This window comes from Sebastes umbrosus, chromosome 6 (genome assembly GCF_015220745.1).
Source record: "Sebastes umbrosus isolate fSebUmb1 chromosome 6, fSebUmb1.pri, whole genome shotgun sequence".
Taxonomy (NCBI): Eukaryota; Metazoa; Chordata; class Actinopteri; order Perciformes; family Sebastidae; genus Sebastes; species Sebastes umbrosus.
The window spans coordinates 14,635,126-14,660,581 of record NC_051274.1 but is presented as its reverse complement, the minus strand read 5'-3'; the positions used below and the strand labels follow the sequence as shown (position 1 = coordinate 14,660,581).

The window sequence follows — 25,456 nt, the reverse complement described above, 5'->3', positions numbered from 1 at the left end:
CGTTGACACATCATGAAACTGCTATTTTTCAACGGTTTTGAAAGGAACAACAGAAAAATGACGTCAGGGCGTCAGATCAGAAAGCACTTCTGTGTCGTGTTGACAAGTTGTAAAAAGTATGAATGTTGCCAAAAATCCTTGTTGTGTAAAATATTATTTTATTGTTACCTTTTTGTTGATTTGCACTCAAATGATCTTTTTGAAGACACATTTGAGGATTAAGAACAGATTTTTGCAGAATTTGATTTGCTACAGTAGATGAATGGTTGTTGGTGAACAAAAGTTATTCAACTCTAAGGTGAAACTAGTATGAAACAACAATTGTTAGGGTTGGGCCAGATGTACAGGTGCAGATAATGTACACACAAAAGTGGTGGTCATATTTCTTACGGTAGCTTTCAGATTTATGAAGTTATAGCAACAAGTCCTCAAATTTAAACAACAAAATAAGGTTTGGTTAGGTTTAGGCACATAAACGACTTGTTTAGGGTTGGGGAAAGATCATGATCATGGTTAAAAGAAATCAACAATGATTGTTGCTCGGAAACAGGATGTGAACAATGGTTTCTCGTGTCAAAGTCCAACCCAGTAGACAACCTCCGGGTCTGAAACGTGAAGCCAATGTGAAAGTGCCATAAACTTCCATTCTTTGGTACTCTAGCCAGTAGGGGGCGACTCCTCTGGTTGCAATGTATAGAAGTCTATGAGAAAATGAGCCTACTTCTCACTTGATTTATTACCTCAGTAAACATTGTAAACATGAGTTTATGGTCTCAATCACTAGTTTCAAGTGTTTTTCAATGCAGAATGATGCTCATTTAGTAAATTATGGTCCCATTTACAGTCAAATAGGCCATACAGCAGGGTATGCCTGGTCTGGCAGTTGTCTGTGCTTTCGTCTAACAATTTTAACCTTTTCACAGTGTGTTTTCAGTTTATGAAAGTTAGTAATAACCTTTTTGGTCGTCTAAAAATATCGCTCGGTTGTACTTAGCTCCACCTTCTAATGTCACTTCTGGTAAAAAACCAAGATGGCAACGGCCAAAATGCCAAACTTGAGGCTTCAAAATGACAGCCCACAAACCAATGGGCGACAACATGGTGACTACGTCCACTTCTTATATACATTCTATGGTCCAATCTCTGCAGATTTTGTGGCTCTGTAACATCATTACACTGTTTCCTCCTCTACTTCTTTCGGACAAACTGGAGGGCTTTGTCACTTTTTAGGCAAATGTTGAAAGTGGTGATGCAGTTATTTTCTTGAGTTAAAGTCTCAGTAAGAATGTGTGAAGGAAGGAAGGAATATGTTTTGAAGACACATCTACATAGATAATAATGTATTTTTAGAGTTGAACACGGTTTCACATAGACAGTATTGTGATTCTGAGTCACAGAACACCAACGGGAGTTTTTACTCTCCCCGTCTGTCAGCACATAACTTTTGTAGTGTATACAGATTTGACTCCAGGAGCTCCTGGGTCATTGCCAAGAATGCTGCAATTTCCCATCTCAAGCTACATTTAGTGCTTTCACATACCATGATATCATCTCAGGGTGAGGATCTTTACCCTGTTTGGCTCCTCGATAAAACCCCATAAATTGAGACATGATCCACAGCCTCAACAGTGTTGTGAGCCACCGGCGGCTTCCAACACTGCTGATTCGCAGGAGATGAAATGTCAACAGAGCGGCAGTTTAATCACATTAACAACGTCACATTCCTTATTTTGTCATGCATGACTTATATTACAACCTCCTGTCTTTTGTATGACCCCAGATTTACTGTCTTATGTGTCTCAATGACGCTGCAAAGTCAAGAGTACCGACTGTAAACCCCACAAGATCCCATTGACCCGTGCCGGAGCATGACCATTACTTAAAACCCGAGTAGTATCGACACGGGGATGAATACAGTGAGCGGATGGACTTGTTCCAAAGTCATTCAAAGGTGTTGTGCCGTTAGATTTAAATGATAGCGCAGGCTGTGTGTGAGAAATCAATATCTGTGAATGAGCATAACAAATTAAACTTTCTATAAATTCTGTCATTGATATGTTCTGAAAACAAATGCTGCTGATACAAATAGTTGAGTTTCCATCTATTATGCGCCTCAGGAGGAACATGAAATCACTTAGAGTATTTATTCTTTGTGTTTGAATGGAAAAACATGAAGCGATGGATTATTGCAGTACAGAATTACATATTATGTGAATCACAAGAGCAATAATAACAACATTATTCTTTTTACTATTCCTGAATAAAAGATCAGATACAGTATACTTCACATAGGATATTACTTTTGGTGCATGCAAAAGGGGCAAAAACGTTTCTAATATTCCCTGTAAGCGTAGCAATAGCTCTTAAAGTATAACAGGAAACATTCCTCTCTACGTAATTAAGCAGCCAAGAGGAAAACAGCTTTAGATAAGTATATTCAATTAAGGAAAGCAGGTAATTATGCCCAATGTGAGTGTGAAACTTACTTTTACACAAACACAAATTAGTTCCAATGGTGCTTAGAGTGTTCTAGATAAACCCTGTGGAAAACTTTGGGTTTAATCAGCGATTTTCTTTTCCTTCTTACTGCATGATTGGATCAGCAGCACAGGATAAAGGTCATGGCTGGATCAGGAGGATAACACAGTTTACAATCAACTACTTTTGTCTGAAGCTATGAAATGATGTATGAAATTAGCCGCAATTTGAAACAAGAAACAAAATGCTTTCAATAACAAAAGCAGTCCTCAGCAGCAAATTCATTCAGCCAGTTACTTGCCTCCCAACAGCATGTGTCTCCTCTCAAACAGATTACCTGTGCAGCCAATGACACTTTTGTGTAAAAGCCATTGCCATCGACTCAGTGAATACATTACCTGCCTGTGTACTGTTCTCGCAGTTAATCAACAAGTCAGTGTTAATGGAGGTGTCAGATCCCGACATAGACACTGTCAGAGAGTTTGCAGCTGCAGCAGAGTGCCAACCCCACCCCCCGCTGCTCCTTTACCTCACTTTTGTTAAATGTTTTAAAAGAACAAAAGATTGCTCCGGTCAGCTAAAATAGTGGTAATGCAAAAAGCTCAGCGAAGTTACCGGCGATGTATTGCAAACAACAAGACGTGGCCGACTAATTGTTTTGGCAAGTGCTTTGCGCATTAATCACGTTTGCTTCATGCATGAATACACTGTCCAGCGATTTAATGTTTCACAATAAACAATATGGATTGCATGTGACATGGAGGCGCATAATACAATTCCCTTCTCCTCTCCGCACATGATAGCAACAATGGGAGGTATGTCCAATTTCTTTTGTTGTGCTTACAGTATTGAAAAATCCTCATTACACAGGATTATCTACTGTACAAACCTCACCTCATAGATTAGAAACTATTAAACGTGCATCATATCTATTGCCTCCACACGGCTCTCACAATGGCGACGGCTGAGCTGGCGGCTCGCAGCTAACGGTGCTAACAGTGATAATAGGCTCTTTCCATACACATGTGCTGACTTGGCTCGACTGGGTTTGACTCGGCACAGCAGGGATTTGCATATCCATGTTTATACCATGGCCAAAGGAGCGACTGTAAAACGGTGGATAAATACGCATTTCATTTCCTTTATTCTTCACAATAAAAGTCTCCCATTATTTTTGCTGCTTGTTCTCTTCCTCCCTGCAGTATAAGACATGTTTTATTAAGAATATCCGATAACAAAGCTCCGCTAATTCAGAGGTAAACATTTAATTTTCTAGAAGTTCTTAATAATAAAAGTCCCCCATTGATTTGTTATTTAAAGCTTTAATTATGAAGCAGCAAAATTGCCGGATTGTTGGGTTTTCATCAGCAGCAATTTAATACAACCTTTACAGCCTACAGCGTAAAGCGAAACAGTAAAATAAAGCACATATTTGACAGTACAAACAGGGAGGCAGGAGAGAAACTAAACCTGAAACCACAGATATTTGGTTAGGAGCTACAGAAGTACTGAGAGCTGAACACACACAACCGCAGCGGTCACCTTGGTGCACCTTAGTCCGACTACGCAGAAGGTTATTTCGAGCATGGCTCAGTGCACTAAAACTGGTGATGGAAACGCAAATCAGCGCGGCATGGTTTGACTCGGCATGGCAAAAAGTGCTAATGGAAAAGCCCTATAACAGCGCTAACAGTGCAATTGATGGCAACAGTGCTGACAGGGCTAACAGTGTTTACCGGGGGGGAGGGGGGTGGCTGGAGGGTGGATGCTATGCTTTTGTGACGACACCGTCGGTCGGGACGGCGTTCAGCTGTAACTGCCATATGTGCGCAGTGTAGAGTGGCGGCCGGGAGCTAGCCAGTAGGGCATGATCACATGCAATGAAAGGTACGCGCAACCGGACCAGCTATGTCAATAAGCAAGGAGAAGCTCGGATTACAACTCACACACAGCGGGAGAGTGACTTCATTGTCTGCTCAGGTAGACATTCCACCTCTATATCTTTACATAGCAAATAGCTGTTTGATGCTATATTAATGCTCCGAATGTCGTGTAGAGCACCTTTAAAAGGTAGAAAATGTTAAAAACGGTCCTCAGTGAGCTCTGTAAATCCTGAATAACCTTCAGAAAGACAAGCTGCTCTTGTGTTTCTACACTCTGTGAGCACCAAAAAACAAATTCCAATTTTCTTTCTAATATTGTATGTCACTGTTGCTAAAGGGAATGTGTTGTATGTGGCTCAATATGGACCTACTGCGGAAAAAAGTATACACAGCCCTGTGTTTTGGCCTTAGAGGGAGCATCAGAGAGTAAGTGCACGTGTCCATCACCTGCAGCTTTAATGGATATCAGGGTAGCATGAGGCCCTCAACAGCGATACATTTTTAACTGCTGTGTCATGTCATCAGATACAACCTCAGTGTATTTGGCAGATTTCAGAAGTCAGCTAAAAGCATTACCACCAGGACTTAATAATGAACTGTGACAGGTTTGTTGAAATAATGAATCAGTTGTAACTTTGAAGCACTGCAAAAAACAAGTCGGTAGAGTTTTATGATTTTCAGCAAATTTTACTTATTGTTGTAAATATTTTACGCTGCCGTCAGTCTTTGTAAAAGCCACATCGAGAGCATTACACCTATGTTTCATCTTATTTCCATTTGCAGGTCGTAAACATCAAAGATCTGCCTCAGGTGAAAAGCCTGGTTTGCTTGCACATGGAGAAGTTGGCTGTCTGTTGGCATCAATGTCAAAGCGCACACAGGAATGACTAGATTGAAACACTCAGGCAATCAGCCTGCACTGCTTACAGACTTTAGCTAGGCACAGCTTGATTTTGAGCGGGAGAGACTGCAGGCACACTCACTCAGCCCACTCTGTTGTCTCATAACTGCTGCACACTGCATGTGCTATCAATGCTTTTCACCGCCCCACTTCTCTTTTCTGCAAGTTAAGCTGAAAAAAGCTGTAATGAAATATTTAAAATCCAAGTATTGGAGTTTGCAGAGGAGTGCCTTTCTTTCTCACCAAGTCCCAGAGACGTTGCAAATGTTAGTGGAGCAGATAAGCTCCTACATGGAAGGTATTTCATGACTAAAGCGGGAAACTAGGGCTGCAACTATCTGTTATTTTCATTATTGATTAATTTGTTGATTATTTTCTGTTTTGTTTGGACTATAAAATGTAATAATAATATAATAATAATATTTTTTTATTATTACTATTATTATTATTATTAATAATAAAATAATACAATTGTGAAAAATTACATCCTCAAATGTCTTGTTTTGTCCACAACTCAATGATATTGAGACTTAAAATTTTCCATTTTCATAGATTATTATAATATATTTGCCAATTAATTAATTTGGTTGACAATTATTGATTGATTAATCGTTGCAGCTCTACATGGAACTTTCTCCAGTGTTTCGATAAAAAATAAAGTTTATTTTCAGACATGGAGGCATTTCAGACCTCTGGGACTAGGCTAATTTCAGGCTGTCAAATTTTTTTTCACTTTTTCGCAGGTATAAAGGTGGTATGCATCAATTGTGTTTTATTTTTACGCTCTTATTCATGCTTCTTATTACTTATAGATTGCACAGAACACATCTAGGTATAATTAGGCCAGATCTGGGAAGAATCAGACCAGATCTGGGTATAATTAGACCTGATCTGGGTAGACTAAGACCAGATCTGGGTAGAATAGGAGCAGATTTGGGTAGAATAAGACCGGATCTGTGCAGAAGATGACCAGATCTGGGTATACGACAACCAGATATGGATAGAATAAATCCGGATCTAGGTAGAATAAGACCAGATCTGGGTATAAGATGACCAGATCTGGGTATAAGATGACCAGATCTGTATAGAAGATGACAAAATCTGGGTGAAAGACGACCAGATCTGAGTAGAATAAAACCAGATCTGTGCAGAAGATGATCAGATCTGGGTATACGACAACCAGATATGGATGGAATAAGACCAGATCTAGGTATAAGATGACCAGATCTGTGTAGAAGATGACCAGATCTGGGTGAAAGATGACCAGATCTGAGTAGAATAAGACCAGATCTGGGTGAAAGACGACCAGATCTGTGTAGAAGATGACCAGATCTGGGCATAAGACGACCGGATCTGGGTAGAATAAAACCGGATCTGGGTCGAATGAGACCAGAAGTTAACAAGCTGTAGCTACCTTTACACCTGGAAGTAAATACAGATAGTCCTGACCTCGATAATCGGTGCTCGAGCATAATTTAGTAATGGGGCCATGGCTGAGGCTGCTAGCATCAAACTGCATCTTTATTAGAACAAAAATACAAATTAGGCAAAGATATACATGATTATAATGGAGAGCGATGGAGCAAAAACTGAAAAAATGCAATGCTGAGATCAATGACCTCTCAAGGTCCCCGGAGGTAAGATACAAATTGCCTCCATATCTGAAATAAAACCTGAAAGTTTCATGCTTAGGTCATAAAATGGTTTGCCTATTTGCCCCACTATGTAGGTGTAATTTGACCTTGATTTAATTCAAGATAATGAAACACAACTCAAGGTAGAACACCCTCTCCCACTTGTTTACATCAGTGTTTCAACTGTTGTGACATCGCTGCCAAAAGGTTCTATTGAATTCGTCTCCGTGGGATGGGCTCTAATTTGATTAAACAATCTATGCAAATTAAATGTCATTTGCATTCACTTTTGTGCAGTTCAGCACAGTTACTGTAGTTGTCTGCAATTAAAATGCTTCTGAAGAGGGGAGATAAGGCCACCCCCGACACACAGCATTCATAATACTGTGTCGACCCTCAAAGCATCTGAACAAGGATTTAAACATTTATGATCTTTCCTTGTGTGGTGAGTTGATAGTGAGAGTATTCTCTTCTTGTGTAAACTGTGCTGCGGTGTTCTACTAAGATATTCTTAATTGACCTTAAAGAGCTGAACTAGTTTAAATTTAAAAAATCCTTTGCTTTAATGTAACAGTTCTTCTTTATGGTCTGTCATAGAAAAGAAAGAAATAACCCCATTAAATCTGTTTTATTTAGGAATGGGGTCTTAATAGCTTTGTAATAGATAATTAAGTGGTACTAATCAGTTGCCTTCAAGTACTTAAGGGATACTCTGAAGGGACTCAAATCCCATAATATTAAAAGGACAGATAAAACTTACCCTAGATTCATTGTAGAGTCACAGAATGACAACACATGATCTACATAAGTTTGAGTTGAGAAATGCCATTGGGATTTATGCCTTTAATAATATTGCATTGCTTTTTTTCCTCCTATATAATTTTAAAAGCATAAAACTTTTTTATATATATTTTTTTTTTCTTGTTCATTTGATTTTGGTCATTCAATACACATCCGATGGGGCACAGCCAAAGCACACAGATCAATAGTGAAGTCAGAGGCTTTAAAAGCTGGCAGGATGAATGGATGGCAGAGTGCTTTGAATTATTCAATGGTGCTGTGGATTTATCAGTCTCTTTTGCGTTGACCGGACCGTTTATGCAGCTACATGTAAAAGAGCTGCGACCATGATGTTAAATATCAGAACAGACGTCATAAACTCAGAACTATTCATCTGACTGAGGTCAACACCTGGAAGAGAAATAACGCGCCACTTATATTAAAGAAATATGTTTTTCTTATGGGTGGCAAGCTATTAATTTCAAAGTAACGAGAGGAAACCGGACAGAAAAACATACATCAAATACATTTAATTTGAGTCAAAACACGTAGGATGATATCGCTAGCAGTCCAGATGGAGAAAATGAGCCTCCCATGCCTCTTGTGCAAAACATGCCTGTGGCTAAATTACATTCAGCATTCATTCGACTCAATTTGCCCCATGATGACAGCAATAAGTAAAACACACCGTCAAATAACTAAATGGACCCAGGGCTCATCAGTGGATGCTGTTTTGAATTATGTTTAAACAGATTTTTGTACTTCAACAAGGCGTGGCAGCCACTGGGCTACAGAACTGAAGCCACATTTCACATAATGGATGCACTGGTTGGTCGATTTTCCAGCCATACAGTCTGTGAAGTAACAGACATTATATAAATACACAGCTAGGGACACATATGGGTGTTACTAAGGAGTGAGTGGACCTACTCAAGTGACTAAACCATTATTTATAGAGTACATTTCTCACAATGTAACCATTTAATATCAAGCAATCACTGCTTCAGCTATGGGAAATTACAGCTAAAGGCGCAAAATGCATTCTGGGAAATATATGTTACCATTAACTGAAGTAGAAGTAAACAAGAAGGTTAAGAGAAAATAAGTAGCCTATAGTACCACCAAGTTGCAACCTATTGTTAGTCCTCACACCTCACTACATGTGACGCCGCCCACATGATCAGTGGTAAAATCGTTCTGCGCTGGCTGTGTCATTGTTTTCCTATATGGGGAGAGATAGAAATTGGCACAGAGCGCTGCGCTCAAAGTTCAAATTATTTCGGTTTTGATCTCGGTTGCCACTGACCTTTCAAAATGCAACCTGTGGGCAACCTCTGTGTCTGAGAAGGGAAGCCAATGAGGAAGTGCAGGGGGCGACTCGGTCTGATTGTATAGAAGTCTATGAGAAAATGAGCCTACTTCTCACTTGATTTATTACCTCTGTAAACATTGTAAACATGAGTTTATGATCTCAATCACTAGTTTCAAGTCTTCTTCAATACAGCATGATGTCATTTAGTAAATTATGGTCACATTTAGATTGAAATAGACCATAAAGCAGGGTATGCTTTAGGACGTAGCTACCTTGTGGTTGACAGGTCGCTACCACGGCGTTGTCCGGTCTGGGAGTTGTCCATCTTTTCGTCTTAGAACTTCAACCCTTTCACAGTGTGTTTATAGTTCACGAAAGTTAATTATAACCTTTCTGGTCACTTGAAAATGTCTTATTCAGAATTCAGTTGTACTTAGCTCCACCCTCTCGTGTCACTTCTGGTTGCAAAAAACCAAGATGACGACAGCCAAAATGACGAACTCGAGGCTTCAAAACAACAGTCCACAAACCAATGGGTGACGTCATAGTGACTGCGTCCACTTCTTATATGCAGTCAATGAGCGCAACCAATGAGAACAGCTTCAACTGTTGTTGTTGCCTAGAAACAGTGAATGCCGTTCCTCGCGCACCTTTCGATGACATATTATACCTGCGCTGTGCTTTGCCTCTGCAAGGCTGTGCGCCTTACCTTGCGGTAAGTGATGAGCATACTGTCTTGTGAAGGCAGCTTTAGGGTGTCTGCACTGCCAAGAGGTCCTTATGTCTGCATTAAAATGAGGTTGTGAATGTTGTCGAGGTCATGACAGCGCGGCATAAAGCAGGAATCATTCTCAACGTGACAGATTTCTGAAAACAGCAGGAAGAGCATGTAGGAGCAGGTTAATGTCACTGCTGAGGTGCTTTGTTCTTTTTTATGAGAGCATTAGCTATTAGCAGGGCCGCAACCGGCCATCAGGAGCACCAGGAGAATCATCTATGGCCTGGCCAGCTGATTGGCCCAGAGTGTAAAGTCAGTGTTGCAAATGCTAAATGAAATGGGTAAATCAAAGCGAAAACAACAACAGGCAGCTAGTTACTCAGAGCGAACAGAGCTTCATGATCAACAGAGCTCTGAGGAAATGTCAGGTGCAAAACAAACACTCCAAAAGTGCTCACAATGTATATTAATATTTATTCCTGTAGCCTTAATTATCGAAGTAATTATGGCTGCAGTTTTTTGTGTGTAGTAATATAACAAAACAATAAACAGAAAAAAATATGTCTGAATGTTATTATGCCAGTCCGGCCCTGGCTGTTAAAAAACATTTAATTCAGTCAAATCATTTCGGTTACTGCTAGCTACTATAGCTACAGTAGTGCAGCTCCAGTGTTTACTGTGAATATGTTAATATATTGTATGTGTTTTATTTAATCATAATCACACTTTAATTAAGATAGTGTTTACTTTACATTTACAGCTTGGTCTTTCACCTTGACATTGATTGGTATTGAAAATCTTTCTCTTTTTTACAAATTATAAACATACCCAATGTGAGCAACAAGAAGACGAAGTCACAGAGTACCTTTCATCTCCTATTGAGCTAAACAACAAGGGCGACACTTGGAAACTCAAACAGCTTATGAGTGGAGAAAACTTCCTTATTAGCTGCAAACAGCCAATCACATTTCTGAGCCCATTTCGCCGTAAGTCATTTTCCACTTTTAAGAAATGGGCAGAAAGCAAAGTACTCTGTAGTTGAAGAGGGAAACAAAATTGGTTTTATGTGTTTGAGCAGAAAATGGAATTAAAAATAAACTGAACAGAATTTAAATAAATTTAGTTGAAAAAGTATGTGCAGGAGCTGAAATCTTTTTTTTTATATTGGTGAATTTAAAATATCTAACGGCAGAGTCAATGAAGGCAGTCAACAACTTTAATCTGGACTAAATGTTGGATGTGATTACTGTGTTACTCACGGCTGAACTCTGCTGCCAATATGTGCAACTCAAATTGATATTCACTCTCATTGGAAAATAAATAAATCATCAGATCTATTCATTCATTAGAAAATAGTTGTATCACAACAACTTGCATCAAGTAAAAAAAAAATATATTTTTGTGCATAGCGCAGAAAGGAAATAAAAATGTGGGTATTATATTTTAAAGGGGACATATCATGCTCATTTTTAGGTTCATACTTGTATTTTGGGTTTCTACTAGAACATGTTTACATGCTTTAATGTTAAAAAAACATTATTTTTCTCATACTGTGTCTGAATATACCTGTATTCACCCTCTGTCTGAAACGCTCCGTTTTAGCGCCTGTCTCTTTAAACCCCCCCCTCCTGAAAAAGCTCAGTCTGCTCCGATTGGTTTGCAAGAAAAATATGGCGCAGCTTTGCAAAGGTAGTTCTCAAGCTGTGGGTGTAGATACTCAGATAGGGGGCGGTATATTCTAATGACATAGGAAGGGGAGACAAATTTGAATGGCTTGTTGAATCACATGTTTTCTGCTCTACAGCCCACAAAAAAACCTGACTGGGTTGTCTTATTTCACAGTTTGTGGGGTTGTAGGCACTCCAGATATCCAAATGTATGTGCACAATTACTGAAAAATAGTACTTTCATGATATGTCCCCTTTAAAGCTGGAGACAGTGTGACGTTTCCATAATGGAAGCATTTTAGCACTGAGTGCAATAATGAAGTAGTTGACATACTGATTTTATGTTGCGTACATTACTCAAACAGGAAGTGTTCTGAAATTCTGTTGCATCCATATAATTACTGTTACAATGAACTGACTGTGTTTGATTAAAACCCTTTGAGAGATGATGGCAGGAGAGTAGACGACACAAAAATGCACACAGCTCCACTCAAAGTCAACACCTGTTCCCATTTATTCCAAAAGACTGACACACTGCGACTTGTCAGCCGGAGCTCGGGGAAACAAGATCTAATTAGCTTTCGCTCCTTAGCCGGGAACTCCAACCTCTTTCTCCCAACTCCAGACCACAATTATACCTCATTTCCCGACACTCCACGGCAGAACAGTTGTTATCAACTTCCACTTTTATTAGCTATCTGTAATGGCTCTTGACCAATTATAAAGTGGTCGGATAATTAGTTGCCTTGGAGAACGGGGGAGACTCTCAATTGTTTGTCGCTTGAGGCTATCTTTGAGGAATTATTTGTCAGAAAAAGAGACAAGTGAAATAAAAAAGCACAAAATAGGCGGAACTGAAGTGGCTTTTGAGGAGATGGAGTGTCTCCAGCGGTGCAGGGTAAAAAGGGCGCCACACTCGCTGGCTTCGTGTCCTAAAACTATCATCAAGTGCCGTTTCAGCTTGTGAATGGCTTCCCGGGGTCGTGTAACCTCAAATTGTTCCAAGAGGTTGTATATAATGGCATGTATTCTACCGCCTCCTACTAAACCACCGAGCGATAATGGCAGGGAAAGCATACAGTAAATGTGGGCAGAGTCTTCAGGCTTTGTTTCTGTTTGTGTTTATCAGGCATCCACAGATCCCTTCCAGTGTAGGCGTCTAGGGTAATGGATTAGAGCTCTGGTGCCCGTGATATCATGGTTGAGAAAGAACTGCATATTTTAGAGTTTCTTTGTCTCCATGTGAGGGCTGTGCATTTCACTGGTGAGTTAGGCTGTTACTGATATGCCCCGTGGCGTGGCGGTCCAGTGTGAGTATAATTTAGTGCAACAACACCGGCAAACCCGAGGGTGTGGAAGAACGGTGGAGTAACAGGCTGGCCAGGAAGGATTTAACATCAGCCTTACTTTGTGCCTGCAAAAATATAGATTTATCTTGCATACAAAATGCAGCAAGGGGCACCAACATTCAATAGTACTGGCAGGTATTCTATATACTACCTGCCGGTAACAGTTTATAATAACCATGATTTATAAACTGTAAATTGATAGTTAATTAAACTTAGTTAATAGTTAACAAACAATGAAATGATAATTAATAATGTTTACTAATTATTAGTAATGCTATAAATTATATATATTATATTTGTTAATGATTAAGATATTATTTGTAAACTTTAAAGAAACTTTATTGTTATCAAGCCATTAAATAGGTGTTATCAGTCGCTATATTGTAAGTACCATAGATGTGGGTCATTATGGGCCTACTACGCCTACCATGTTGTAAAAGTGAAAGTGAAACTTTAAAGAAACGTCATGTTTTGTACACAAACAAACAGTTTGGTTAAGGGAAAAACATTGTGTTTTGGGTTAAAATAACTACAAACACTATGACAACTACACATTGTTGGTTTCAAACGGGATGTGAACGTCAGTCTCCCCTTGAAAGCTCTGTGTTTTTGTCCCATCCACCACCATGATAGCATTACTAATAATTAGTAAACATTAATTATCATTTCAACTATTAACTAAGTTTATTTAACTATCATTTACCAGTTAGAAATGATGGTTATTATAAAGTGTTACCGGTAGTGTTTCTGTTTGTTGTGATTGTTGGAAAGTGGCATTCACAAGAACAACTGGTTCTACACCTCATGTCTGAGTCATTTCTGTTTCCTCACCTCACTTGCACGCATTTCTCAGCTGTGTACAGACAGATCCTAGATCCTATTTCAAGCATAACACGTCATTTTCAGAAACATGTCAGTGGAATTTTTCAACGAAAATACAGAAATGTGTCAAATTTCCACTACAGTACAGTACATCATCCCACTGCTTCCCTGAGTGCATGTTCTGTCACAAGTGTTCATTGATGACTGACATCATCTGTCAGTCATCAATTTTAAAATGGGACTTCATGGAAGGAACAGATGCAAAGATGAAACACTGATAAAACAATAATGAGATGCTTACTGACATCCTATTCTTATTGATGCTTCCTGAAATCCTGAGATGCATAAATTCTTCCTGCGTCTCCAACGGAAAGTTGCACAGCTTCATCTAATATGTGATGTTGTCAGCTTACATTCTGCGGTTTTGTTGAAGAAAGTCTCATGTCTCATCAATATTATTATCTCCACGTCAGTATTACTTGAATTTTAGGTTAGGAGCCCGTAGCCTGCATTAGTCTGAAAATTCACATTTGTGTATACCATTAGTGAACTGAAGAAGAATCCGTTCCATTGACAAGCAAACGGTACATCAGAACATTGTTTGCACAGACAGTTCTACTCTTTGATGAACTACAAATAGGTATAGAAGAGAAAACTGATCCCTTTTTTGCATCGATGCTTCGGACGCTAGAATCTATTCTCAAAACGAGATGCAGGTATCGGTAATATCGATATTGTCGGATGGATCCGCCCACCCCTATCATCGACAGAAGTTCCCGAATCTCGCAGTCTCTCCAGTTAGTAATTTTTGTCGGCGTCTTCGTGTAAATGACCCCTCTTCTTCACCCTCAGATGTTTGTGTTCTTCTTTTGTGCCAGCCACATGATAAAAACGTCATCAACACGCCCACTTGCTCGCTGTGAATATTACTGTCTCTATTCACACATGGACTTAAATGAACATTACACAGGCTTTGGACAAGGGAGCTGGCAGGGTACAGTCCGTTTAATGTCTTTAATTTGCGTTCTCACATAGAGCTCCTCCGGGTAATGTCTAGATAAGTTCAGTGCAATGCAGTGCATGTGTGAAAGAGGCTTTAGAGACCCACATACACTTGGAGCTGATGGATACATTTTTGTGAGCCCAATTTGGGAGACCTCAATGGAGAATCCCAAATGCCAGACCATCACAAATCCACATGGAGCCTATAAGGATGTTCAATAAGAGAGATAGTTTGTCATCAAAGCCTCATTTTTTCACTCCATAATTTTTATAATCAGGACAGATCTTGCATTCATGTCTCCAGCATTTTTTTAGCGACAGGTCTCACCTCTTATCATATTTTGATGTGTTTTATTTTATGGTCCTGTGCCACATTTGTGTGCATATTGGTTATATATCTGCTATTCTTAAACTTAAATAGCAGATTTTTTGGCTACTTGGGGCAATGGAACAAACTGTAAACACAACAATAGCATATTATAACTTGAATTTAACATTGCTTTCCTAAATTTGTAAAACAAAATGTAACAAATAAATACATAGATATATATTAACTGAATTGTTATTTATAATAAATAATAAATCGTGCACCAGCAACTTGGTAAAAAATCTTCAAAATTAACAGGAATTATAATTCAAGTGTAAACCTTTTTATTGCAGCAACAAATTGGTCGAAAAGTAATCAGGAATTAAAATCCCAGTATAAAATGTAAATAATATATAAACATAGAATTGAATAGATCGGCCTCATTGTCACCGTAACCCAATTCAGCTATTTGAGTCAGTATTGGTCTGATATCGGTATTGGCACATCCCTATTTACATACATGGAGCAACATTAGCATATTTTAGAAGTCGGGTTTCTGGCCACTTGATGAATATAAGTCCAGTTTTCATTCCCTCTTTTACTCTCCACCAACTCCTCAGGGAAATATCTGGCTCTTCAGCTGCTAAATGCTCCCATGTGTCCACCAGCTAGTCGCTAACTGTGTTGTTGTTGCTGGTCAGGAAGGTACAGAGGGGGGTTTTAAAGCTTTTTTGGTAAAAACAGCTGCCTGCTGCCTTAATAACAATGCTGATGAGAGCTGTGAGAGAATAAAAACGATAAGCTGAAGGAAACTGAAGAGCCGGGCAATAATTCTCCGTGGGTAATATAAAAATATTGATTATAGCAGCTTTAAATTCTCTACCACAGGGTTTACAAGCAGCTTTAGTCATACTGTATCAAGCTTTGCTTTGTCTTTTAAATTGTGAATCAGCGCTAGTCCTTGGATTCAAAGTGGGCAGGTGCCACTCAAATCTAATGCAGCGTGTAATCATCATCCATGTGTGTTCTTGCTTCTCTGGCAATTTGATCACTGTGCACATTCTCATAGACAAAGAAGGGTTGTCTCCACTCTTGAGTTAAAAGAAAAGACAAAACAATATGCCAAAGATAGGCTCATCAAAATATTGTTTGAAAAATACTGATTTTAGTAATATAAAAATTAGGGCTGTCAAAGTTAACGTGATAATAATGCGTCATACTAGCTTGTCAAGAAGGAGGCTAAATAACGTCCCAAACTTATGATAAATTTTGGTGAGGAAAAACGGTCATGGCCATTTTCATAGGGGTTCCTTGAACTCTGACCTCAAGATATGTGAATGAAAATTGGTCCTGTGGGTACCCACGAGTCTCCCCCTTTACAGACATCCCCTATCACTTTATAAAAATTAAAAATTATTACTATTATTAAAAATAGATACATGTGATACTGAAAAATATAATTGATAGCTGAATTTTTCTCCTATTCCAATTAAGAATACACCCTGTACAAAAACACGTCTCTACCACATGTAGAGAGAAAAGCAGAGCATCAATATGTTGGTGCTTAGAGGCAGACTTGCACGGATGGATGTTCAAAATAAGACAGTCCGTAGTGGATAAAAGGATTCAGACCTTGAAATGATAAATGAACTAGAGGCCTTGCTAAGCCTTTCACAATGAAAATCCAGCTGTCCCTAGACCCCCTGGACCGCCTAGACCATGCATATGAGCCAGAGTTAAGCAAATGGAGAGCTAATGCCGAACTAATTAACGCGACAAGACAGCAGCTCACTGCTCGGTCGCTGACTGGGATCATTATTGAATGAAGTGAGGTAGGAAATCACTACCGGCATTAACTCGGACTCAAAACAGCTGCTCGAAAGGCCGAACATTTAAGTTGCACATCAACTGATCGAACAGTCACCAATCAACCCAATTCAAATAAATCAATGAGGTGGTCTTTAAAATCTAACAGCATACACTAACTCTGCCGATGCTTCACCACCACTCCTGCTGTTTCTGGATTTGCTCCTGTGTTGCTACATGCCACTGTAACTAATTAAGCTGCTGCCAGTGGCTGTCGCGACACCCGCTAAGAAGCAGAGTCCAAACTCAGATTACTTTAAGCCAATGGCCTTTCATTATATCAAGGCCTCACTCAGCCATAAAGTCCTGCTTCAGGCCTTGGAAAGCGCTCATTATCCTGCTCCTTTCACCGCCAGCCACACATGCACTGGGTCTCGGAGCTCCTAACGGAGAACGTGTTCCCTTGAACTCATCAGATGCCAGGGCCGTCACTTCCAAAGGAATTTTGGGCACAAAAGATGTCTCTTCACCAGAAAAGACTGCTGGGACATGCAGTCCTCCATAAAAATATTTACAAAAGCATGCACATCCAGACAATAAATACCAGGTGCTGGATAGAAAAACATGTAAAAGACGGACTCCATTTTTCCATCAACCCCCATTTAACCTACGTCAATTACATCACAAGGTTTCAGTCTGTTCAGTCAGTTTCTAAGCTCAAAAAGCAACAACAATGCTTTTGTCTAATACTAAAGCAACAGTTTGACATTTTGGGAAATGTGCTTATTCACTTTCTTGCCGAGACTTAGATGAGAAGATTGACACTACTGTCAGATGTGAGCGTGGAATCGATCTTTTCTTCTAACTCTCAGCGAGAGAGCGAATAAGCATATTTCCCAAAATGTCTAACTATTCAATTTTGAAAAATGCTGTTGCCCTTTATTCTGTGACACAGACTACATAGACCTTAACCCTGATCTGAAAAGCAGAACATTTCAATTGCCTTTTGAATATGCAGGATTATAAATTGAACTTTTTGGGTCAAGACTGAAAACTTTTGATAACATTAAATATTTTATGGTTAATATGAGAACAACACCTCAGTTGCAAAGTTGCAACTTTATATTTAAGCTCAGAGGTTGTCCAGAACTTTTCTCTGGTATAGAAATACTGCTGCAATATTAATCATCTGAGGGCATCCAAGATGCTTGCTGAGCTCATACCTTGAGTGAAAAGATTGGTAAGCATCCACGAAGGATTACAACATGCCTGATCCCTCACATGTACAGTATGAACTACGATAGTTTGAGGCTGTTTCCAAGGTGCTCCTTGCAAAATCAGAAGACAGAACACAGCTGCTCATCCAGCCTGTTCTCATTCCCAAGGCAAAAAATACCGACGCTTCATCTCGCCCTAAGGCATCTGATACCGACGCACAAGGCACCCTTTGGCGTCTGTATGAGACGCACCAGGTTTTCAATTAACTACAATGTAAACCCATCCACTGGAGTATTAAACCCCTTATAACTCCGATGGTCCGCTGGCGGGCCCGGCCGCTAATTTGTCTTTCAGGGGTTGTAGCGGGCTCAGTTTTCAAGGTAGAGGGAAGATACTGATACCATGTGAAACCTAAGGGATCCATTAATACCAACTATGCCATGCTAGCTTGTCAGGAAGAATGCTTAATAACGCTATGAAGTTATGCTAAATTTTGGCAAGGAAAAACTAGGATGACCATATTCAAAGGGGTCCCTTGACCATTAATCTCAAGATATATGACTGAAAATGGGTTCTATTGGTACCCACGAGGCTTTACAGACATGCCCACTTTATGATAATCACATTCAGTTTAGGGGGGTAAAAACCATGCAGTTTCTTGCATGCAGTACAAATGTGTTATTTTCGCCTATGCTAAAATGGTGTGTTTGCATATTTCTGCATACTGGGGTCCCTAAAGAGTCTTACAATTACATAAATTGTGTATGTCTGTAAAGCTGAGACTCTTGTGGATCCAGTGAGGCTAATTGTATTCATGTGTGATGATGTTAGTCCCCATAGTAGTCATTTCATTGTAGTGAGACCATTTTTTGAAATTTGACCTCACTTTATAAAATGACCTGTGGTGACTTCTAACATACACAGGGCTTTCATCCAGGAGACTGCTGTTTGTGTCCCATGCTTCAAGTTTCACTTTCACTTTACAATCAGCTGTTCGTTTGTGTCCCATGTTCACAGTGTTAAGTTTCATTTTCACTTTACAAACTTAGTAATTTTAAGCCAAATCATGATGTTGTTCCTAAACCTAACTAAATGCTTTTGTTGCCTAAACCTAAACCAAGTGTTTTTGTTTGAATTCACAACGTTAAGCACATGTTTACTGCGGCTGTAAAGCGCGCCAAGGGGTCTGACAAAACATCAGTATGTGACGAAGTGGGATGAGAACGTGTTGCCTCACCACGGACTCTCACACTGCAGCTTGGATTCACTGGGGAAGCCTCTTGGAGAGCGGAGCCCTATCTGCCAAATTCATCCGTTTCTCGGTGAAATGGAGCATTACGTTTATTCAGGCAGAACACTGCAATCATGCACTCCATCAGGCGATCAGTATTAGCTCTTACAGTCACCAATCACATTCAAAAGAGTCAATGAGGTGGTCTTCATAACCTGACAGCACAGACTTTCCCTTTGCTGAGGATTCAAGCCGATACAACACCACCACTAACTACCACTAAAGAGGGGTTTTGAGTGGTCCTATATCCTGATCAACTAGCAGGTGATTTAGTACTATTTGCAGAGATATTTTGTTGCTGAAACACTCTCATCTTCACATCTGTACTACTAATTATGGAAACATGAAGTGGGTGCTTCTCTTTTATTCTTTGTGTAAAGCCTTTAGATAATCCAATCAGCTTTGATCTGTCAGTCACTGCCACTTCACAGCTGGATGAATGTAGGTCCTTGACTTTGTTGTGAATTGGTTTTCTCTGGACACTGAAAAAATGAAATACCCTGATTGCACAAAGGTAAGCATCGGGGCGTAATTAGCCATTTTCCCCTAATTAGCATCGACATCCTTGTCACCAACGATACAACATCCAGTGGTTACAACAGCAGACGCACTGTGTGTGTCATTGTGAATGGGAGGCTTAGTTTTACACTCATACAAGACGAACAACATCATTCAGGCGCTGTTCGATTATTAATAGGATGCAATGTCTTGGCATGGTCTTTAGCCTTGTTCTAATTATGGATTTAATAAACTTGCAGTCTGTTTTGGAGCAGAAACTAAAATTACTGTCGCCTCATGAATAATAGATCCTGTTTTAAATACCGTATGTTTCTCAATTCATCAGCGGGCGTCCAGCACACTTAAGGACTTTCTGCTTCCGCTAATGTGTTTTCTGGATTTCAGGACAAAGTGTGAGTTATATTCTCGGAGATATTTAATGTTTCATTTGTGAATTCCAGAGAGATTGGGTGGAATGACTGCAGGAGGTGAATGGGGATTATACTACAGTGAGGCTGAGTGGGGATTGCTCACCGTTGATGGAGTTTACATAGGCAAAAGGAAGGGATACCCTTTTGATGAATCAGATGGGCTTATCCGCAGACAAAGTATAATACATTCAAATCGCTCTCATGCTTACCAAACAGAATATATGTTTTTAAATCCAGGAAGGATACATTTTGTTTTCTATTCAAATGCTAATCTTGATTCAAAGTTATTTAGTAGATCCGCTTCTTCATGAATTAAAGAAAAACACATTGGATGGATGGTGGCCCCAGAATGCATGCCATCATAGTGGAAAGTCTGTATAAAATGTAAAGTGGCATGCACTCATTGGGTCAGTTTCAGAGTCAGTTTCCCCAAAGACATACCAACAAATGTCCAACATGTCATGTGAAGCTTGCAAGTTAACAGTTGGCTGCTGCTCATAAGAGAGATGTTACTTCCACTTAGCTCGACAGATGTGAAATTGTAGGATGTAAAGCTACAAATTATATATCACATGTGATAGATGGAAAAAACCTGCCCCTGCTTGAGTATTTCTTTCTCTTAGTGCTCTCCATTTCTCTCTCCTTCTCTCACTCACTGAAGGCCCTTTCAGACACAACGTGACAATGGCACCACTGTGCTCTGAAACCCATTGTTTCCAACGGCTTGCGCAGCACCACGGCAGCTTTTCACTGCCTCGAGCAAAGCCCAACTTTGGGCGCTGCGTGCTGTGATGTGCTCCGACCCAGCAGTGAGCAAGTTGTCGCAAGCAGCTCTCTTATCCCAGGAAACAACATTTGGTGTAGATGAATTGTTGTCAGAGTGGAAACAGTAGGGCTTATATATGCTGTACAGTGCCAGAAAACAGGTTGAGATAACAAAAAGGAAAAAAAGGTCAGGAGAAATATGGCAGAACGATAGGAAACCACGAAAGGATCTCCCGGGAAAAGCGAGAGGGTTGCCAAGTATCTACTTAAACACATTGGTGCTTTGAGCTAAATGCTTACATCAGAATGCTAACATGCGCACAATGACAATGATAACATACTGATGTTGACTATCTTAGTTTAGTGTGTTAGCATATGCCAAAATGTTATTATCAAACTATCAAGTTATTATCAAACCATCCAATAGTTAATACATTATTTCAGTCGGGACTGTAAAGTGATGGACAGACCAACCAACAAATCGACACCACTAGCAAAAGAATGGTCAAAATTGACGCAGCAGAGGTATGCAGACTTTTAGTCCCACTGGATCCTACAATTTCCACAGCTCTACTAATAGCACACTTTTGCTAAACACTTGCTGCCTGTGCTTTTCCTACTGTGAAATGTCAAAATGTCTATAAATAATGAGAAACTGCAGTACAGAAACTGGTAGTACTTCTCATTATGAGTAAAATGGGCCATTCTACCACACAGTTTCGGTCAATCTCTATTTCCAAAATGTAACACTTTATATTGTATGTACTATGTCTATACTAAACATCTACAAGAGTTTATTAGGGCTGCAATGAGTCGTTTTGATCTGAGTCAAATAATATTTCTTGATTAGTAATTTTTTAGGCTTTCATGCTGAATGACTTGTTTCTAATGAGCACATCTCTGGTAAGCAAAAAATTTAAAGTGGTGCTTTTGTGTGATTCTTTGTGGAGAAACTCATATTTGACAGATCTTTACAGAGTTGATTAAATCAATTAATCAATTAGTTGACAAAATCGTATGAGTGTTAGACGCCTAAGAATTTCTTTGGTCGAGAACATCCCTACAGTTTAGATAACGTTATTTAATTCTTAAGTATTGCCTTATATGCATTCCAAACATATTTCATACATTGTTTTCTTAAAACAATGAAATGACCAATGGAACAGTTTCTAAAGTGTGTTTTACATGGATGGGGACATCTGTGTGACAGAAGGATGTTGGATATTGGATACTGGGGTGGCTATGTAGGGATGGCTTGAGGGAGATGGTCTACAATACTAATCACTTCTGCTTCAAATGCCATGCAACAGTGGTTTCAAAGTTAAGATCGTGCTGCTTGTTTCATAGCTATCGATCCAAACGTACCTTCAAGCTTTGGTGTAAACTGTGTGTGAATGAAAAGGACCAAAGGTACACAGTAACAGCTGTGCCTGGACGCTGGAGCTGTTCATCCGGCTTGAGAAATTAAATGATGCTCCTTGACTAAAAACTGATAAGGTGTCATTTATCATGTTTTGACGCCTGCTCGTCATCCTTCTCATCTTTATTACCATCACTCTGAAATACACCTGCCCTTGGCTCTGGGCATCTGCTGGCATGGCAGCACACACACACACCATCTCTCTAGCACTGGCACTGGCAGTGGAGCTAATGTTTGCCTCACTAGGGCTCATTAAGCTGAGACGCAGAGTGAATATTGTTAGCAGCAAACACTAGCAGCAGTTGATTCTTTGATGAAAAAAGTTGTCAGAAATGCTTTCGTTTCCCTTTCCTTTTTTTGTTTGTCTGTGCCAGTTGGGTAGCTTTTCTTTGTTTGTTTTTCTTCTCTTGTGCAGTAGCAAGGAAAATTAGCCTCGAGTCAAGTGGCAGCATCATGCTAACAGTCAAGTGGAATAGCGCAGTAAAACTAATGTCTGTGTTTGTGTGTACACTGAAGAAGTGGGCAATACAATGTAATGATTTTTGGGGACACAAAACAAATTGCTATTTATGTTGGTCTTGCAACTAAAAGGCAAATTTAACTGATGTCACATTTATCACATTGCTGTTGTTTTAACTAAGCTTACAGCATTTTTAGTCAACAACAAGCCTAAGGGTCAGCATCCATGCCAGTGGCTCTGTGCTTTAAGGTAAATGCTAAAGTAAGCATGGTAACACACTCAAAATGACAACATGCTGATGGTTGGCTTGTTTAATGTATAACATGGTCACCGCCTTAGTTTATCTGTTTGAAAGGTGCTATGCAAATAACATTTGGTTGATTGATTGATTGACTGATTAGTTTAGCATGTAAGCATGCTCAAATTGGCAAAGGAGCACTATACACAAAGTGCACCTGAGGCTGATGGGAATGCTTTGCAAGTATTTGGTCAAATGAAAGTATTGATAACTGATAATGAAGCCAGGAGTCACTAAAGTTATCACAATTCATCCTGAGGGGGGCATGGATGTCTGAACCAATTCGATAGCAACCCATCAAATAGCTGTTGAGATACTTCAGTCTTTGGGTAGCTTAACCAGTGGTAAGGAAAAATGCTGTTGTACATTTAGATGGGAAAACTGCAGATGCGATATTTAAACCTTCAAGTTGGTATGTTTATATTGAGCTCATCTTCACATTCATTTTGTGAAGCTGCATCTGTAGTGTTGTCCTGCATACTTGAAATCCTTTGGGGCCCATGTAATTACAGGTTTTAAATTATAAAAAGTTATAATTTGACTAACTTGAATCAGCTGTTTTTAAAGGTCCCTTCTATCACATATGCAGCTGCATGTGGTGGTAATTGAGTGGTACAGTTTAATATGTCTCTATTACTTAGCCAATCCTCAAATCCCAAGAAGGTTTGTCTTGTATGTCCACTTTAAATATTCATATTTTATCGGGGACAGAAGACATCAACATATCCGTGCTGACTGCTGAAAAATATCCTGAGTTCATGGTTCAGAATCTTTTCTATAAAATGGGATGTTTTTGGATGTATTTTTTAGGATTTGAGGGCAATATATAAAGATATGTATCTTTAAAAAAAAAAATCAAATTTTCTTTTGAATAAGAGCTCCTACACCTCCTCTTGTTGTGTCCTTTTATTCAAACAGCAATAAACATGTTTTTCACAGTGAACAGTACTGAGTGTTCAACAACAAACTGCTACTCAAAAACAAAATGTCATCTCTTGTCTCATTAATCTCTGCAGGTGTGGGGTATTGACTCATCGGTGTCACTCATTGCCGTACCTTTTCTGGGAATTTGTCCAAAACAAATCATGAAAACTATGCAAAAATGCCCGTATAGTCTTCCACGGACTACTTGAAGTTACACATATCTGAAATCTTAAAACATAAATGCCTGCTTGCATCTCAAGATGGCGGTCGGTCTTAGAATTTCAGAGGGTGTAACACCGCGGGGCATGGGACGAAACTTATTTCACCAAATTAGACGCGATTTCATCACTGTTTACACACCTGGGGCAAAGACGAGATTTAAAATTCAGAATGAGAAGTCAACAGACATACAGTAAATAGTAGGCTAATGAAAAAATGCAGAATATTAGAGGAACTCTGAGGTGTGCCGAAAAGCTATCTAAGTCCTGATATTAGTCTTCACTACAAATATGGATTGGCAGATTTTTTTGGCAAGAGCACACATTTTCTAAATTCAGCATTTCCATCTAACGTCCCAACTTTTCATCTGGACTGATCTCAGAAAGAGACTTAACGTGCATGACATACATCTCTTTTGTTTCGAACAATGGCACACTGATGAGTAGACGTCCCACACCAGTGGGGCTCAAAGAGAGATAAGGGGTGGCATGTGTTTTCCCAGATTTTGAGCTGAACTGAAGTGGGTGAATACTCAGCACATTGTGACAAAATTGTTAACTGCTGTTCAAATAATAGGACACAAAGAGAGCAAGTGTGGGAGCTTCTGTGCAAAAGAAAAAATTCTTTTGGCACCTGCAACCTCAAAAAGGCACCAAATCCTAAATACAATAATTGTCAGGAGATAAATGAGAAAAATCTATCTGCAAAGTTTGAAGGAGGTTAGCTTATCAAAACACAGTAATGACTTGTTCCTACACTGATAATCAGCTCATTTCCATAAATTAATGTTTCTCCCTTAGCGTTATTGATGAGTGTACAGCAAGGTTCAACAAATGTAAGCAGTGTTGAGTTATGATTTGAAATATATGCGCAGTCATGCATCCCAAGGAAGGGATTTATGTTCTCTACCCTTCAGCAGAAATATCAGCAGAGCTATCGTTTGTTTTTCTCCCCTCCCCAGTGCACTATTTACCAGCTGGGAGGAAGTAAATCTCTTCATCTAAATCAATTAATCAAACAACAAACCACAGTTTACTGAAGAAAGCCATCATACTCATAAGAGCGTACTCAAACATGAATGCAATGGAAAAACAAATTAGCCTAGGTTAAATATTATAACCTGAAACACAGCAGATGAATACAATTTTATTCACTTAATTATGATTTGTTTTTCTTCTATTGGAGGACCACATAAAAAAATTGAAGGTGAAAAGGTAGAGTCGTGACTGACTATGCTTTGTGTATATATCATGCTTTAATACACACACACACA

The 25,456-nt window shown here is 39.4% G+C and overlaps 1 protein-coding gene and 1 long non-coding RNA gene across 3 annotated transcripts in view; one reads left to right on the top strand and one right to left on the bottom strand.

Annotated features, from left to right (window-relative positions):
* The window catches only part of LOC119489993 (metabotropic glutamate receptor 4-like), a 219,913-nt gene that overhangs the window by 73,385 nt on the left and 121,072 nt on the right, over positions 1-25,456 (top strand). The gene's annotated exons all lie outside the window — the stretch shown is intronic.
* Positions 1-25,456, bottom strand: part of LOC119489996 — a 196,135-nt gene that overhangs the window by 83,145 nt on the left and 87,534 nt on the right. The gene's annotated exons all lie outside the window — the stretch shown is intronic.